At 37.7% G+C, this 17,862-nt stretch overlaps 1 non-coding gene across 1 annotated transcript; it reads right to left on the bottom strand.

The window, feature by feature from the left end:
• Nucleotides 1-9,528: 9,528 nt before the first annotated feature.
• On the bottom strand, nt 9,529-9,630 carry LOC121068851. The gene has a single exon (XR_005819112.1). It is a non-coding gene; the product is annotated as a U6 spliceosomal RNA (small nuclear RNA).
• Nucleotides 9,631-17,862: the final 8,232 nt, after the last annotated feature.

Below are 17,862 nucleotides of genomic sequence, written 5' to 3'. Positions count from 1 at the left end.
TTGAACTGCCAAAAAGAGTACAACCTCCATGAAAAGATGGCTATGAAGTCAGACATGGCAATAGCTCAGGATCCCCAGCAACCTGCCAGTTAAGCTGGCAGAATAACACATTTTTGTTTCCATGTGAATTTTTTTCGTCTTCAACAATTTTGTCAAACCTTTCATGTTCAAAAAAAAATATATATATATATATATATACACTTTTCTGTCAATGATCCTTTTCATCAACAAATTCTTTGGATTTAAAAAAAAGAATGTAAACTTCTGTCACTGTTGTTTGTTATAAACATTAGTAATACACGGTGATCACAATGATTTCTATTTGAAAGAAAAATTCCCCGCTTTTTTTTTATATATATAAAGACTGACTCAGGAATTCGCTCCATAACAATTACCACAGTATCTCAGAATATGTAGTTGATTCTAGGCATGCAAGACAATAAGGAGTCTATAAGTTCATTGGCTCAAAAGTCTTTGCTGAGACTAGATAGACGTGGTAGTAATGGCTTTACTCTGGAATGCACCAGTTTATGGGTGTTTTTTCAGACAGACTTATTAGGAAATCTTCTGTATATATGTTGTCGTCTCTACTCAAAGAAGGCAGGGCTTCCTATACTATGATTCAGCATAATTCCTATGCCTTAATTCAGAAACATGATTTTCTGTTCTGACTAAATTACCTGGAAAACTTTATGGAACTCTGTCATTTCACAGACTCTGAATTTGAAAATGTTGTTACCTAATGATCATCATTACTCAAATTTTCAAACATTCCACTTTTAAATAATTTTTACTCAGGACCATTGTGGGCATATCTAAATCTTAGTGGATGTGCAAACAATATGACTACTGAACATAAAGATACATGAATTTCAGTACAGATAGTGTGAGCAATGTATCATTGTTATCCTTTGTATAAACTTAGAACAGTCATGGGTTTTCTATACTCTTAATAACTTAGATACCTCAGTCTTCAGAAACAACACATTGAAAAGTTAATAATAATACATAATAGTTCTTATCAAACCAGATTTTTGTAAAATCTTATCAAACCAGATATTTTTAGATAAACAGTATTTTCAAACATCCCAGAATTAATTTTTACTTGTTTTGATTTTTTATGTTTGTTTACTTATTGTTAAAAATATTTTTTCTTTTAGAAAGGATCAGATCTTTCAGATTTTTTTTCTTAGTTGTTCATGTCAAGCCCACAATGCTGAATCTCCAACATACCAATCATTCTGCAGCAAAAATCTCATGTCATCATAAATCTTGGTTTATGACTTCATGATTGAAAGAAGCAAAAGAAAAAACAATGTTGTGAAAGCACTGGCAAGATCACAGAAACACAGTGGCAAAATAAACTTCCCTGTTATACTCTACATATTATAACATTCTTTTAAAATAATACATTTGACTCCAGATATTTCTAAAAGTCTGCATTTGCAGTGGTGTAGATAGACTCCATTTATTTTCTAACCAGAACAAGTGAATTACAAAACAATTAAGCGAGAAAGCTATCCTCCAGGATCAGAAAGGTCAAGCCACTGAGGCTAGCAGCTGTCTGACACAGCCTCTCATAAGGAATTCATGGAACAACTTTCACCTCTTACCACCTCCTATGAACTCTGGAAGTCACCCGGTCCAAAACTCCTGCTCAAGCAGTGCCACCTCAAGACGGCTGCCCAGGACCATGTCCAGACAGCTTTTGAACTTCTGCAAGGAGGGAGGCTCCATCTCAACAAGATCCTTATAGCAGCTGAAGTATGGTCCAGATCAGCAGACTGCGTGATGGGTCGAAAAGCACTTGAAAGACAATGCATTTATTGGTCACAGACAACACAGGTCCACAAGGCGAAAGTCCTGCTTAAGTAACTTAATTTCCTTTTAGGGCACGGTTACCCACCTAACTGATTAAGGGAAGCCAGCGGATGTGATAGTTTTTGAATTTCAGCAAAGCTTACAATAATGTTTCTCTTAGCATCCTTGTTGACAAAATGCCCAGCACGCGTCCTGACAAATAGACTATACTACGGGTGAAGAGTGGGCTGATGAGTCAAGCTCAAAGGGTTTTAGGAAATGGAGTTACATCAGGTTGGCAGACGGTCCCTAGTGGGGTTCTCCAGGGCTCCATTTTAGGGGCATTGCTCTTCAAGGTTTTTGTAAATGATCTAGATGCAGGACTCAAGCGCATACTAGGTAAGTTTGCAGGTGATACTAAGTTAGGAGGAACTGTTGACTTTGTTAAGGGTAGAGAGGTCTTGCAGAAAGACCTTAACAAATCAGAGGGCTGAGCAATCACCAGCCACATGAAATACAATTAGAGCAGGATTGTGCTTCTGGGATGGGGCAGTTCTGGATATATGTACTGAGTGGAGAACAGCCCCAAGGGAAAGGATCTGGGGTTTTTGGTCAATGGCAAGTTGGATATGAGTCAACAGTGTGCTCTGGCATCTAAATGGCCAACTGTACCCTGGGGTGCTTTAAGCACAGTGTGGCTAGGCCATCATGAGAGGTCAGTAACTAGAAGCAGAATTTACATCATTGATCACCATCCTCAGGGCCTGTTCAGGGTCATCATTCAGCTGGTTTTCAACCCACCTCACTGTCTTTCCATCTAGCCCCTATATTAACATCTCATCCATGAGGATCTTATGGGATACGGTGTTGAAAGGCTTTACTGAATTCCAGGAATACAATATCCACTGCTCTCCACCCATCCATTATGCTGGTCATTTGATCGTAGAAGCTTATTTGACTACTCCTTATGACTTTCCTGTGTTCACATGCCTGGAAATTGTTTACAGGATTAACTGTTCTATCACCTTCCCAGGGATTAAGGCAAGAATTTCTGGCCTGTAGTTCCTTGTGTCCTCCTGGCCTTTTTCAAAGATAGGAGTGACATTTACTTTTCATCTCTCAGAAAAATAATAAAACTGAATTGCTTTCCACTACCACTTCTGATTATTAAAAGACGACATATTTTTCACAACATAAGGATGATCTGATAATTTCATCAAAAGTTCTGATCAAACTGGTAAACTCAATCTATCAAAAAACAGTTGTGCAGTTCATTTGGTTTACTATGCTATTTCTACATCATAATTTCAGTGAATTAAATTACATTTAGTGATCAGGGATACAACTTTGAAGGAAATCTTCCAAAGATCTTCAAAGAGTGCAGAGTGGTCTCAGAACAAGCAAACTTGATTCTTTAAGGCTGAAACTATACTGGAAAACACACTCCAGGAGAGCAGTTAATGAACTTCCACTCTTGAAGGACATCTCATCCACTAGACTGAACTGGGACTAGTCAAAAACAATATCTCCTGAAACATGTATAGTGTGGACATCAGTCCTAAGTACTAGCTATTTCCATCTGAATTTCCATGCTTAATGCCTGTATTAATGGTCATGCAAATGTTTGCAGTAACTGCTACATCTCTCCAGAAATATGCAGATATTTCAATAATGAGCTACAAGTACAAACTGTAATAGGAAGTTGCTAAATTAGTGTAAAGTCTATGTTCATGTAGGACAGAATATACATAATAAAACATTATTTATAATGGCCCCATTTTGAGATACTGAAAAATTACATGTAAATTTCTCAAAACCCATTAGTAATTTTAACTCTTCTTTCTTGCTCAGTAAAAGCATTATTTATCCTGATACAAAGTATGAACTATATCCAAGTTGCAAAAATTTGTATCAAATTTTACTACCACTTCACAATAAGTTCTTCTTCTAGAAAAGAAACTCTATACTAAATCCATCAGAAACTTGACTGTATTTTTGTTTCAATTAACTAAATTTATTTTCCTTTAAATAACATGTGTTAAAAATTATCTTCTTTTTGCACTTATATGGATTTTTCTACCCCATTCTGAAATTAACTATGCTTTGGGTTTCCTTTAGCACTTATTCCCATTAATTTACATTACTGTAGGATTTGAGTTTTGGTTTATTTAAAGATGTGGAATTCTGTAGATTATTCTCTTTTCATTTAATAAATAAATTAACTCTTCATTAAGGCAATAACGTCTTCCATATTTGTAGATAAATGTAATGATAAAACTGTGCCATATACCAAAAATAAAGATAAAAAAAGAGCTTCATACACTATATTCTTTATAGTTTAGTTATGCATTTTATTCTAAATGTGAGCCATTATATCCAGCAGAAAGTTCTCACTAAGTAACAGGTGTATGAGAAATCTTCTTTCTGTTTATAAAGTTAGCTTCATCAAAAATAACAAACCAAAATACATACTTGTCCAAGGTCTAATCCTGCTGGAAGTTTGTTTAAATATTATATATAAAGTAATAACTGATATCTTTTATGTTGTACTTACTAAGAATTTAGATCATGCAAATTATGTAAGCTTATTCTTCTGTCCATATTGTTCATGAGTTTAGCTTCCTTAAGGTGCTTACTTAAAGGAAGTAGACCACTATTGTTCTAATTCTTTAGTAAGTATAATTTTATCTGCTCAAATTCCACTATATCACAGAGATTTCAGTTCATTGTTACATTGCTCTACTGCTCAGAATATATATATATATATATATATATATATATACACACACATTATATTTATATATAAACCTGTCATCATGGTTTTGGCTGAGACAAAGTTAATTTTCTTCATAGACACTACCACAATGCTGTGTTTTGGAATTGTGATGAAAATAGTGGCGATAACATACTGATGTTTTAGTTGTTGCAGAGCAGTGCTTGCACAGAGCCAAGGTCTTTCCTGCTTATTGTGCTACCCTGCCAGTGATAGGGCTGGAAGTGCATCAGGATCTGGAAGGGGACACAACCAGGGCAGCTGGCCCAGGCCGGCCAAAGGGATGTCCCTTACCATATAGCATTATGCTCAGCAATAAAAGTTGGGAGAAAGGGGGGGGGGGGGGGGGGTCACAACTGATCAAAGTGATGTCATATGTCTTCCCAAGAAACCATTACCTGTGATGAGCCCTGCTGTCCTGGAAGTGGCTGAATTCCTGCCTGCTGATGGGGAGTAGTGAATTCCTTGTTTTGCTTTGTTTGTGCACTCAGCTTTTATTTTACCTAGTAAACTGTCTGTACCTCAACCCATGAGTTTTCAAACTTTTACTTCTCTGATTCTATCCCCTATCTCACCTGGAGAGAGTGAGCGAGCAGCTGTGTGGCACTTATCTGCCAGCTGGGGCTAAACCACAACAAAACCACTGTTTGTAGAATTAAAATTATTTTAAAACACATTTACACATTAGTAAGAAGACACACTTGGATTTTCTACCCAGTAAACCTCGTGTTGCTTTTGATATGGGTTTTGCAAAGCTTATGATGGCAAGACCTGTCTCATATGTGAATCTACTCCATGGCTTATACAAGAACTAATATATTTAAATATTTTTTTCTGAATTTATCAAAATTAAAATAAACACCAGTATTCACATCTTATCATGCAGTCTTCCACTTAAAAATAGGTAAATATTTGCATATATATATATGTTATCAAGATATTATATATTATGGATCCTCAGCTTGCTTGAGTGGGCCTTCGAAAAATCACATATATATACCTACATAGAATTATAACAGTTGAGGAGCTAGACTTGATTTTTTTTTTTAACTTTTTCCATTGCTTATCAGGGGTTTAATTTTCATATAATTTAGAAACCCTTGGCAGCGCTCGGGCCACATGAAAACATCTTGATCTTCACCATTTATCTCATTTACAATAGAATCATAGAATGGCCTGGGTTGGAAGGGACCTCAAGGATCATCTAGTTCTAACCCCCCTGACATAGGTAGGGACACCACTCACTAGATCAGGTTGCTCAGGGCCTCATCTAACCCGGTCTTGAACACTTCCAGGGATGGGGCATCCACAACCTCTCCGGCCAAACTGTTCCAGTGCCTCATCACTCTCAGAGTAAAGAATTTCTTCCTAATATCTAATCTAAATCTACCCAATTTGAGTTTAAAACAATCCCCCCTTGTTCTGCCATTATCTGACTGACCAAAGAGTCACTCTCCATCTTTTTTATAAGTCCGTTTTTAGTACTGAAAAGCCGCAATGTGGTCACTCCGAAGCTTTCTCTTCTGTAGACTGAACAGCCCCAGCTCCCTCAGCCTTTCTTCATAGGAGAGATGCTCCAGCCCCTTGATCATCTTCATTCCCCTCTTCTGGACCTGTTCTAACAGATCTACATCCTTGTGCTGGGGGCTCCAGACCTGGACACAGTGCTCCAGTCGGGGGCCACACAAGGACAGAACAGAGGGGGCCAGTCTCCTCCCTTGACCTGCTAGCCACCCCTCTTTTAATGAAGCCTAGGATGCAGTTGGCCTTCTGGGCTGCAGGCATGCACTCCTGTCTCATGTCAAGCTTTTCATCCACCAGAACCACTAGGTACTTCTCTGCAGGGCTGCTCTCAATGAGTTCTTTTCCCTGTCTGTACTCATACCCTGATTGCCCCCGCCCAGGTGCAGCACTTTGCACTTGGCCTTGTTGAACCTCATTAGGTTCACGTGGGCCCACTTCTAGAGCTTGTCCAAGTCCCTTTGGATGACATTACAGAATCACAGAATCACAGAATTGTAGGGGTTGGAAGGGACCTTGAAAGATCACCAGGTCCAACCCCTCTGCCAAAGCAGGTTCCTTAGAGCAGGCTGCCCAGGTAGGCGTCCAGACGGGCCTTGAATATCTCCAGAGAAGGAAACTCCACAACCTCCCTGGGCAGCCTGTTCCAGTGCTCCGTCACCCCCACCATGAAGAATTTCTTTTGCATGTTGGTGCAGAACTTCCTGTGCTCAATTTTGTGGCCGTTACCTCTTGTCCTGTCCCCACAAACCACTGAAAAGAGGTTGGTCAAATCCCTCTGTCTCCCACACCTCAGTTATTTATAAACTTTGATAAGATCCCCTCTCAGTCTTCTTTTCTCCAGGCTGAACAGACCAAGGTCTCTCAGCCTTTCTTCATAGGGAAGATTACTTCCTTCTATTGTATTCCTTCCTTCTATTGTATCTACCATATCAAGTGCACCATTCAGCTTGGTGTCATCTGCAAACTTGCTGAGGGTGTACTTGATCCCACTGTCTATGTCACTGATAAAGATATTAAACAGTCCCAGTCCCAGGAGAGACTCCTGAGAGACACCACTCATCACTGGCCTCCACTTGGACATAGAACCATTGACCACCACTCTCTGGGTGCTACCTTCAAGCCAACTCCTTATCCACTGAATGGTCCACCCATCAAATCCATAGCTCTCCAATTTGGAGACCAGGATGTCATGTGGGACCGTGTCAAAGGCCTTACAGAAATCCAGGTAGATGACTTCGATTGGTCTTCCCTTGTCAACTGATGCAGTCACTCTATTGTAGAAGGTCACCAGATTGGTCAAGCACGATTTACCATTGGTGAAGCCCTGCTGGCTGTCTCGGATCTCAGATTTTTGTCTTGCATGTGCCTTGGCATTGCTTCCAGAAGGATCTTTTCCATGATCTTGCCAGGCACAGAGCTGAGGCTCACCGGTTTGTAATATCAGAGGAATTTGTAGGGGCCGTCCTCACAGGCAAAAGTCTGGTGCAGGGGGTGGAATCTTGGCTCCATAAAAGTCAGTCCTATTGAATTTATTGGACTTATGATTTTCCCTGGAGTAGTAGAACAAAACTCTATGAACAAAATATGTTTATATATTGCTATGTATAGTTTATGAATGATGACAGTGCAGTGAGGCATCTTTTTCTGGTTAGTTATGGAGGAGAAAATAGCAAAATATTCTCTCTTTGAAAGTCTGTGTAAATCTGCTGATTATGTCTGTTTCCTGACATCTTGAAACACAGCCTTCAGTGACAGCTATAGGACTTAGTAAGTAACCTCTGAGAGAATTGTGCTTTCCAGCAATGCTTTTTGCATTACTATTCCTAGCGTAAGTACAAAAGCAAGTTTTGTTGACAGAGTACATATATTTACATTGGATTATTATTTTGGCCATGTGATTACACAGCTTTCTTTATGTTCCCCAGGCTTATGAGGAAAAAACACATCTTAGAACAATTATAAGAATAACTACAACACAGTTGAGACCAAGAAATTATTTATTTTCATTTTTGGCTTTTCCTTAGCTAATGGCAATGGTTAAGCTCCTTCTGGATATAAAACATTTTGAAAGAAATAGACAGCATGGCTGAGCAAAGAAAAACAAAGAAAGTAGATTTGCCATGTGCCATGGCTGTGTAACATACAGTCAGGTCATAAACTTACACTGGAAAAAAACAGATGGAGAGTAAGCATCTCTGAGTGCATTCAGGCTGGCAGTCCAACCTCTTATTAATTTGCACTTTTAAAAAAAAAAGTATTATTATTATTATTATTTTTAACTGCTAAGTGAATTAATAGTGAAATCATGCAGCTCTTTCACTAGTCTTCTTTGCCTTTTCCAGCAGCTATGGGATTTATGTGATATTTCCTATACATAGCTCAGTAATACTGAAATACTGGGGAAGAAAGAAAGAAGAAAAACAAAAAAAGAGAGAGAGAGAGAAATCAATTAGGGAAAAGAGATTTTTTTGTACTCTCATGTCCTTGAGACCTGGTCTAAACTCCTCCAAAGGCAATCAATATTGATATAACTTAAGGATGTAGTCAAGGATACTTCTGAAAATATAATGACTTTACGTAAACTGTTTCTTTGGTCATTCTGACTCAGTTTTGATTCCTGATCTCAGAAAGATTAAAAAATGTAGAAAAGGTTCATAGGTGTGTATTAAAGAAAAAAGCATGAAGTTGAATATTTAAAACAGTAAATTACTCTTTTTGGTAGAAAGAAAAATATAAGGGACATAAACATAAAGACATAAATCAAATTTTCATTTTCAAAAACTAGGAAGAAATCACCTATATACAAAGAAAATAGATTTACAAATAATTAAAAGAAATACTTTGAGCCATAACCAACTACAGAATTCATTACCAAAGGCAAGAATTTAATGAGATAAAAATAAATAAATAAATAAATAAATACACATATGTAACTGTGTCTCGTTTTAGGACATAGCAGGATCACAGAATCACAGAATCATGCAGGTTGGAAGAGACCTCCAAGATCACCGAGTCCAACCTCAGACCTAACACTAACAAGTCCTCCACTAAACCATATCACTAAGCTCTACATCTACATGTGTTTTGAAGACCTCCAGGGATGGCGACTGAACCACTTCCCTGGGCAGCCTATTCCAATGTCTAACAACCCTTTCAGTAAAGAAGTTCTTCCTAATATCCAACCTAAACCTCCCCTGGCGCAACTTTAGCCCATTCCCCCTCATCCTGTCACCAGGCACATGGGAGAACAGACCAACCCCCACCTCGCTACAGCTTCCTTTAAGGTACCTGTAGAGTGTGATAAGGTCGCCCCTGAGCCTCCTCTTCTCCAGGCTGAACAATCCCAGCTCCCTCAGCCACTCCTCGTAAGACTTGTTAAAAAAGCAGAAAGACAAAGTTGCTGGATCTTCAGGAGGCACAGACCCTCCCCCAAAAATATGGAACGCTTCACGAATTTGCGTGTCATCCTTGCGCAGGGGCCATGCTAATCTTCTATGTATCGTTCCAATTTTAGTATATGTGTAACCAAAGACTTCTTTAGAGAATCTATAACTGGAACAAGGAGGTTCAATCACAGACAGTGGCAGATTTAGACTCTTCATCCACTTTGTCATGACAAAATAATAGAAGGCTGAACATAAACTCTGAATGTTGCCTGTGGGAAGACGTGTCTTGAGTTCTGGGGCATCACTTAAGTTCATGTGTCATCACAGATCACTGTTTAGTCTTCTACAGAGACTGAACCAAGGCATTTTAATCAGAATTTTTATTTCATTAAAGTGGAAGATCTTGAGCGAGAAATATTTGTCTCTCCTAAGAGAGTATTCATGGAAGCATCATTCTCTGTTTGCACCATTCTTGTCTCTTCTAGACAGGAAGACTAGATACTGATGCTGGAGACCAGGTAATGGGCTAAATGGATATTTCTTCTAATCCAGTAAGGGCTTATTTATTTTTTTAAGTGCCAGATACCCTAATGTAGGAGATCATTCCCAAAGTCTAATTATTGTGTAGTGGTTACTCCCAGAAGGTAATCCAGAACAAAGTCCCAGCTTTAAATTCTCTTCTTTCAAAGAGTTTAATTCTCTCTATTGACTGCAAAGGGAAACAAATGTTTACTTTTGTGAACACCTTGTCAATATTGTATCAAAGTAGGTATTTTGACTATATTCCAGCATAATAAAAACACTAATTCAGGGGAATTTAAGATTCAACATCTTATTTGTGAAAGTTATTGCACAAATAACTCTGCTGCCTTCTCTGTTTTCTTGGATACCTCTAGACTGATGAATAAATACTCTTTTAAACAGGACAGAGATGGATATTAGGTATGATAGTCACATCGGTTTGATTGCTCTTAGTCTAGTGACTGAATTTGAATGTGAAACAAGTAAATGTGCAGCTCTTTACAGTTAAAACAATCTTCATTCCAAAATGTTTACTTACCCCTCAAGAATGGAACTTCCCTGTAAGGAGTGAAGAAATTACATCAACTTTTCTCAATGCTTCATACTTTTAATTGTCTATATAAATCCAGAGCAACAGCATGCATTTTATTGCAGCTGGTTCAAATACTTCTTTCCTGTTGAGAACAATAAAATGATAGGATTGCTAATCAAAATCACCTGAATGATGAAATTGTTTCTGTAGAGAAGAGCATAGGATCAGGTGAAATATGTCACACAGAACTTCGGGTAAGGAGATCCAATGATGAAGAAAGGACTGCTATGGTCACTGAAAATCAGTTAGTTAAAAAAAATGTCAGTCTGTGTGGAAATGCAACATTTTCTCTTTGCTAGGAGATTCCTGAGACTGCCATAGATATAGCCAAAAAAGTGGCTTCTTGGGCCTGTTGAATGAACATTTGGACAGACAAAGACAAATCTGTTAATTGCCATCTCCGAAGTTTATCTGAGTTTAGAAGAGATCCCCATTGCAATACAGCAGAAAATACAATATAATTATGGGGTTTTGGAATCACTAAGCAATAAATTAGTATAAGAAAGACAAAAACAAAACAAAACAAGGCTCTTTTGTGGATGAGATATTCTTCTCATGATAATGCAGAATAATTAAACTCATCATTAAACTAAGAACAGGGAGAAAAGAATGATTTTCATTAGTTTTCTGTTATCAACTGCATAAACACAACAGCCTTCTTTCCAGAACAACCACATAGTATACATGACAATATAATACTTAATGGTATAGGGGAAACTACTTTATAAAGTTCTTTACAAGAGGAAGCAATCATGTCCTTTTTAACAAATCACATACTTCACATTCTAGTAAACATGGGAATCATCTGCAATGGTTCTTAAAACAGCATATAATGTGTGCTTCTCTATTCCTTTGGCTGTGTTAGCACCACACCCATGGAAAATATTACATTCTAATGATTCCAGAATTTGGTTTTACACTGATGGGACTCTGAAAGCCACATTAAACTAGCCAACAGTGATTTATAGCTAGTTTGTCTTCTGTCTGGAAAATGTACAAGTGAACTATTTAAAACAGTAGCTGTTTTCCTCATTCATCTGTTTTGGATCACACTAATCCTAGGTTTGGATGAACGATAACAAGTTGATGTTCATGGTGTTCCCAAGTATTTGCTAAGTATTACACAACTGCAGTGCCACAATGACATGAAACATTTCTGCTCATTAACAGGAATTGTCTTTAGTGCATTCTGGATAATAAATCACAAGAACACATTTTAAAGTTTCTATGTAGTGAGAGCCACTTCTTTAGAGACCTTTGATTCATTAGAAACATGATTAATTAATATTCAGAAAAGAATAGCTACAATACTTTCCAAATTACCATTTCCAAAGCAATCTGAAGCATGTTTATCTGTCTGTTTGTCCTTCTACGAGATCTCCATAGAACAGACAATGAGAAAAAACATTTTTGTTGTTTCCATGCCTGTCATTTTACTGTAATCTGAGTAGAACTCAGGAAAGCTTTATCAACAAGTAATACTTTATTGGATGGTGAAACCACAAAAGATTTAAAAACCTAGATCTGGTGTGGGTGTATAGGTAGAGCAGCTTTCATCCAACTCTCCTGTAAAGCTCATTTGTTCTAGTTGTAATGTATCAGAGTTTTTTTGTTTGTTTTGTTGTGTTTTTTTTCTCTTGTACATGTACACCAGGAAGAAAACTCCTATATTACCAAGAGAATATCATGAAACTTCCTGGATTCTCCTTCACGTTAACTTACTTGCATCCAGTAAACATTTTGAGTGGAAATATAGTCGTTATGACCAAGGATCTGTATTCACTTCTCTGAGACCCACAACACAGGGCAACAGTCTCAGGGTGACTCTGTATAAGCAGGGAGGTTGGATAAGATGACCTCCAGAAGTCCCTTTCAACCTCAACCATTCTGTGATTCTTCCCATAACTGTGTGGAAGGATTTCTTTTCCAGGAGCAAGACTTCAAAAAACAGCAGTTTATTTTGCTAAATTCATTTAATTAATTTAAATGGTACTTATTCTCTGTGTACGTTAGCTTTAGAATACACCTACTTTTCCACATTACTTGAACTCTCTGTACCTTTTTTTTGTGCTTCAGGAGTCATGAAACAAGTTTTTGCTTTGTTTTGTTTTAATTATTATTATTTATTTTTACTATTAATGTTGTTGTTGTTGTTGTTATTATTGTTATTGGGCTGTTAGAGAAGCATGGGTCTCATTAGCTCCAGAAGGTTGTGAAGGCCATGGAAATAATATAGTTCCAGCAAATATTAAATACCACATAACATTACAAAATGAATGTTCAGAAGTGTAACAAACTACAATTTGTGGAAGAGTTTTGTCCTGCAGGCTCTCCTCCCCCATGTGCCTGATATTTGACGGTAATTACAAGGTAGAATTATGTGAGTTGGATACATTGGCCTTGCCCACCACAAAGAGAATTCATACTTCAGAATCAACTGTATGTCTCTGTATAAAATTACAGCTGTGAATGACCTTTTCCTAGGTATAGACTGAGTTTAGTATATAAGTAAGCTAGTGCTTACAGCTGGGACAGCTAAATCCCAGGTGCATGGGCAGAGAAAGAGGAGATGGTCAAACAAAACATTTTCTGTACTTCACTCTCTGAACATTACTCACATGTGGATAGCTATGTTTTCTAATACAACATTCCTCTACTGTTTCACTGTGATCATGCATACAATTCACAGCACATATACTCTATACTTCTTTGAAAGCACTGATCTTTGTCATAAAATACTCAATGAGCTTACAGTCTTAGATAACTGGATCCTTTATATATACTGCTTAACAATAGACAAAGAAGCAGGAGGGATCACAGGTATGTGGTGAAATTCCATATCCACTCAGATAAAGATATAACCAGAACTGTTATAGAACCAGCAGTGTTTCAACAAATATTACACTGATCTATATAAAATGACATTTCCATTAGACATGTAATTCATTAGATGATGCAGCATGAGATAGACTTTAGACACGCAAAATTATATTTCTCTTATGTTTTCCTTCAAAGTTTAGAACCAAGGAAGCCTTTGGTCCAAATCCAATACTGCAAAATTCAATTGGACTTGAATTAATAGTTCTCATTGAGAACTATCTTTAGAAAAGCCTACTGCACCCAGTAATTCTGCAATGCTATATTTTTAAATATTTCTTAAAATTGCTTCTACATATATATGTATTTCTAAAGATCTCTTTAAACACTGGTGGTACATCCAAAGAAGTTTTACATGAAGATATCACATGATATCTTCATGGTGAGGGTGACGGAGCACTGGAACAGGCTGCCCAGGGATGTTGTGGAGTTTCCTTCTCTGGAGATATTCAAGGCCCGTCTGGACGCCTACCTGGGCAGCCTGCTCTAAGGAACCTGCTTTGGCAGAGGGGTTGGACCTGGTGATCTTTCAAGGTCCCTTCCAACCCCTAAAATTCTGTGATTCTGTGATATGTAATTACCCAGGTAGACATGACAGACTGTCTTTGTGATTTTGAACACACTGAACAACGTGCAATAAAAATCTCCTGGTGAAGTGACTCACTTTAGTCACTTTCATATTCTTTTAAAAGTCTTTGTAAAGAAGTGAAATACCATTGAAAGGTTTTCTTTTCATTCTACATCTCAAGTAATCTGTATTGATCAATATTACTTTACTTCAGTATTTTTGTAGTGAGTAGAATTCAAAAATATTTAGCCTCAACAGAGACTAATGTTTTACTACTAATTAATGACACAGCTCTGTCTTTTCATATGTCTTCTAACCTTTCCTTCTCTGTGGGAAACTGAGTTACTAAAAGAGACCTAATAGTGAGCAGAGCAAAACTCATCTTACATGTGAATGTGTATTTTGTGATATCTTTAGGTAAAGCTGAAATGGCAAATGGGTATCAGGGTCCTATATAACTAAGACTCAATAGGAGCCAAATCTTTTTAGTACTTGATAAACAAAAGCCTGTGCTTGTGAAATAGGAGTTACATGCCTAAATATCTTTCAGGATCTTGGCCTCAGTGTAGAAAAATATTCTGGCATAGTTTTCCTAAGGAAAAAAAAAAAAAAAAAGTATGTATCCTTTTAGTACGTTCTTGGTATGAAATGTGAATTGCAATAGATGACTCATTTAATTAAAACAATCTTTAGACAATATAAAACTTGTATGTATTTTTCTTACAATTTAACTAGCTGGAACTTTACTAATTAAAAAGAGAACTAAAACTTTTTTTTAAGTTCTTCAGAGTACTTAAATGGAGAAAAAAAATGGCATTAGAACAGCTGAAATAATTTAACACATTAAAATGTATATTTTCATGCAGTATATCTAGACTACAGCATGCACACTATGATGTAAACAGATGTCATATATTGGAAGGTTTGTGACATGACCACATATATCCTGGCAAATGTTAAGAAATACATTTCTAAAAACAGTGGTGAGTTTCAGAAAGTTGAAGCATCTAAGTTTTCTTTTGTAAGAGAGACAGATTCTAGTTAAAAACTCAATAATTCTTTCTCTTTTGAAGGATTGTCTGACATTAATTTCATTCATCACTGTCTTAAGAACATGTAATATATGAAATTAGAGGAATCTGTTTCAGGTGTTCGCAAATGATAACATTCATCTGCACAAGGGGAGAGGTTCGATGTTTAAAAAGGTATTTATTTATTAGATTTTTTTTAATTATTATTTTGATGGGAGGATTAGGTGTTGCAGTCATGGACATTGTCTTCCTTTTCACAAATCTCTGTAAAAATTCCGTCAAGGAAAATCCCTAAAGAAACCCACATATGACAAGTTTTGTAACTAGGCTTTCTTATATGACCACATTCAGATTGATCTTTCTTATCTGTTACTTTCCACTTCTCGCACTTATGGAAACCTCTAGTTTTGTGATGTCACAGTCCCGTGATATCATGAGCTGCAGCAGAGACCTTCCATTCTGTTTCATTCTGGATGCTAGTGTGATGATCAAGTGTTGTACAATTTTCTTAACACTTCAGCAGTGTATAGACACAACTGTAGTTTCCTATATGTAATCTGTTTTCTGATGATAGACTCTGAGAGAACATGTTCCTTGTTCACCCCTTTTTATAAATCACATGATAGTAAGTGACATTCCCTGATTGTGTCACTCTTCATTTCACTGGCCTAATTCCCAGCTCCTTACCACATTTCAGTTAGCTATTTGAAATGGCTTTCTGCAGCGATAGAATCATAGAATCAAGGAATATCCCCAGTTGGAAGGGCCTCACATGAATCAAACATCTAAAAATAAATACATATTTCTAATCATATTTTATTATGATATTTTAATATGATATTTTATTTTTTAACTTCTAATCATATTTTGTCCAAATACATCTCAAACTCCAACAGGCTCGATGCCACGGTCATTTCCCTTGGGATCCTGCTCCAGTGCCTAAACACCCTCTCAATGAAGAACCTCCTTCTCATATTCAATCTGAACCTCCCCTGAAGCAGCTTCATGCCATTCCCTCAGGTCCTAACAATGGTCACCAAAGAGAAGGGATCAGCGCCTGCCCTTCCACTCTCCATTGTGAGGAAACTGTAGACTGTGATGAGGTTTTCTATCCTCATATTGTGGTGCCCAAAGCTTCACACAGTACTAAGGTGAGGCCACACTTGTACAGAGTAGAATGGGACAATTACATCCCTTGATGGCCTCTAAGCTGTGCTTAAAGCACCCCAGGGTACAGTTGGCCATTTAGATGCCAGAGCACACTGTTGACTCATATCCAACTTGCCATTGACCAAAAACCCCAGATCCTTTCCCTTGGGGCTGTTCTCCACTCAGTACATATATCCAGAACTGCCCCATCCCAGAAGCACAATCCTGCTCTAATTGTATTTCATGTGGCTGGTGATTGCTCAGCCCTCTGATTTGTTAAGGTCTTTCTGCAAGACCTCTCTACCCTTAACAAAGTCAACAGTTCCTCCTAACTTAGTATCACCTGCAAACTTACCTAGTATGCGCTTGAGTCCTGCATCTAGATCATTTACAAAAACCTTGAAGAGCAATGCCCCTAAAATGGAGCCCTGGAGAACTGCACTAGGGACCGTCTGCCAACCTGATGTAACTCCATTTCCTAAAACCCTTTGAGCTTGACTCATCAGCCCACTCTTCACCCATAGTATAGTCTATTTGTCAGGACGCATGCTGGGCATTTTGTCAACAAGGATGCTAAGAGAAACATTATTGTAAGCTTTGCTGAAATTCAAAAACTATCACATCCGCTGGCTTCCCTTAATCAGTTAGGTGGGTAACCGTGCCCTAAAAGGAAATTAAGTTACTTAAGCAGGACTTTCGCCTTGTGGACCTGTGTTGTCTGTGACCAATAAATGCATTGTCTTTCAAGTGCTTTTCGACCCATCACGCAGTCTGCTGATCTGGACCATACTTCAGCTGCTATAAGGATCTTGTTGAGATGGAGCCTCCCTCCTTGCAGAAGTTCAAAAGCTGTCTGGACATGGTCCTGGGCAGCCGTCTTGAGGTGGCACTGCTTGAGCAGGAGTTTTGGACCGGGTGAGTTTCAGAGGTCACTCAGTGATAAGAGATGAAAGTTGTTCCATGAATTCCTTATGAGAGGCTGTGTCAGATAGCTGCTAGCCTCAGTGACTTGACCCTCCTGATCCTGGAGGATAGTTCACTTTTTCTTTCTCACTTAAATTTTTCAGCACAGGGTATGTACAAGCAGGTTGTGACCTATAAACTATGTGCCTTATGGTTTTGCACAGAGTACAAAACATACAATTCTAAAAATGAATTCCTCTTCTGTTGTTTTTGAACGCTTAGCCTTCATGCTAGTAATGAACCTGAGACACTGTTGCAGAGAGTAGTTATTTTTGTCAAGGAATCCAGGGAGGAGAGTGGGAGTTCCCTTTTCTTTGTTGTTCACTTCTTTAATTTGAATTTGCTCTTTAATGCTTTAAAGGACCTACCAACCAGTAAAGTAATTCATTGTCTGATCAGAGGTGTACCAGTAATTTTTTTTTAAATATTACTGTTATCATGGTCAGAAATCATTAACATGGTTTATATCTTAAAACACCTTTCAATCTGCAGACACCTTGGGCCATACAATTTCAGAAAGAAGTTAGTGAAAGGCCCAGACAGAATCTGTCATGTCTTGCATGAGGCAGGCCAATGGAAATGGGCTTAAATTAGTTTCAGACCCATTTAATGGACTGTAGATCTTCTCTGTTAATCTTAAGTGCTCTTAAGGCACCAAGCATACTAATAAAATATTA

This window comes from Cygnus olor, chromosome 3 (assembly GCF_009769625.2).
Source record: "Cygnus olor isolate bCygOlo1 chromosome 3, bCygOlo1.pri.v2, whole genome shotgun sequence".
In the NCBI taxonomy this organism is placed as follows: domain Eukaryota; kingdom Metazoa; phylum Chordata; class Aves; order Anseriformes; family Anatidae; genus Cygnus; species Cygnus olor.
This window is presented reverse-complemented; position numbering and strand designations above follow the sequence as displayed.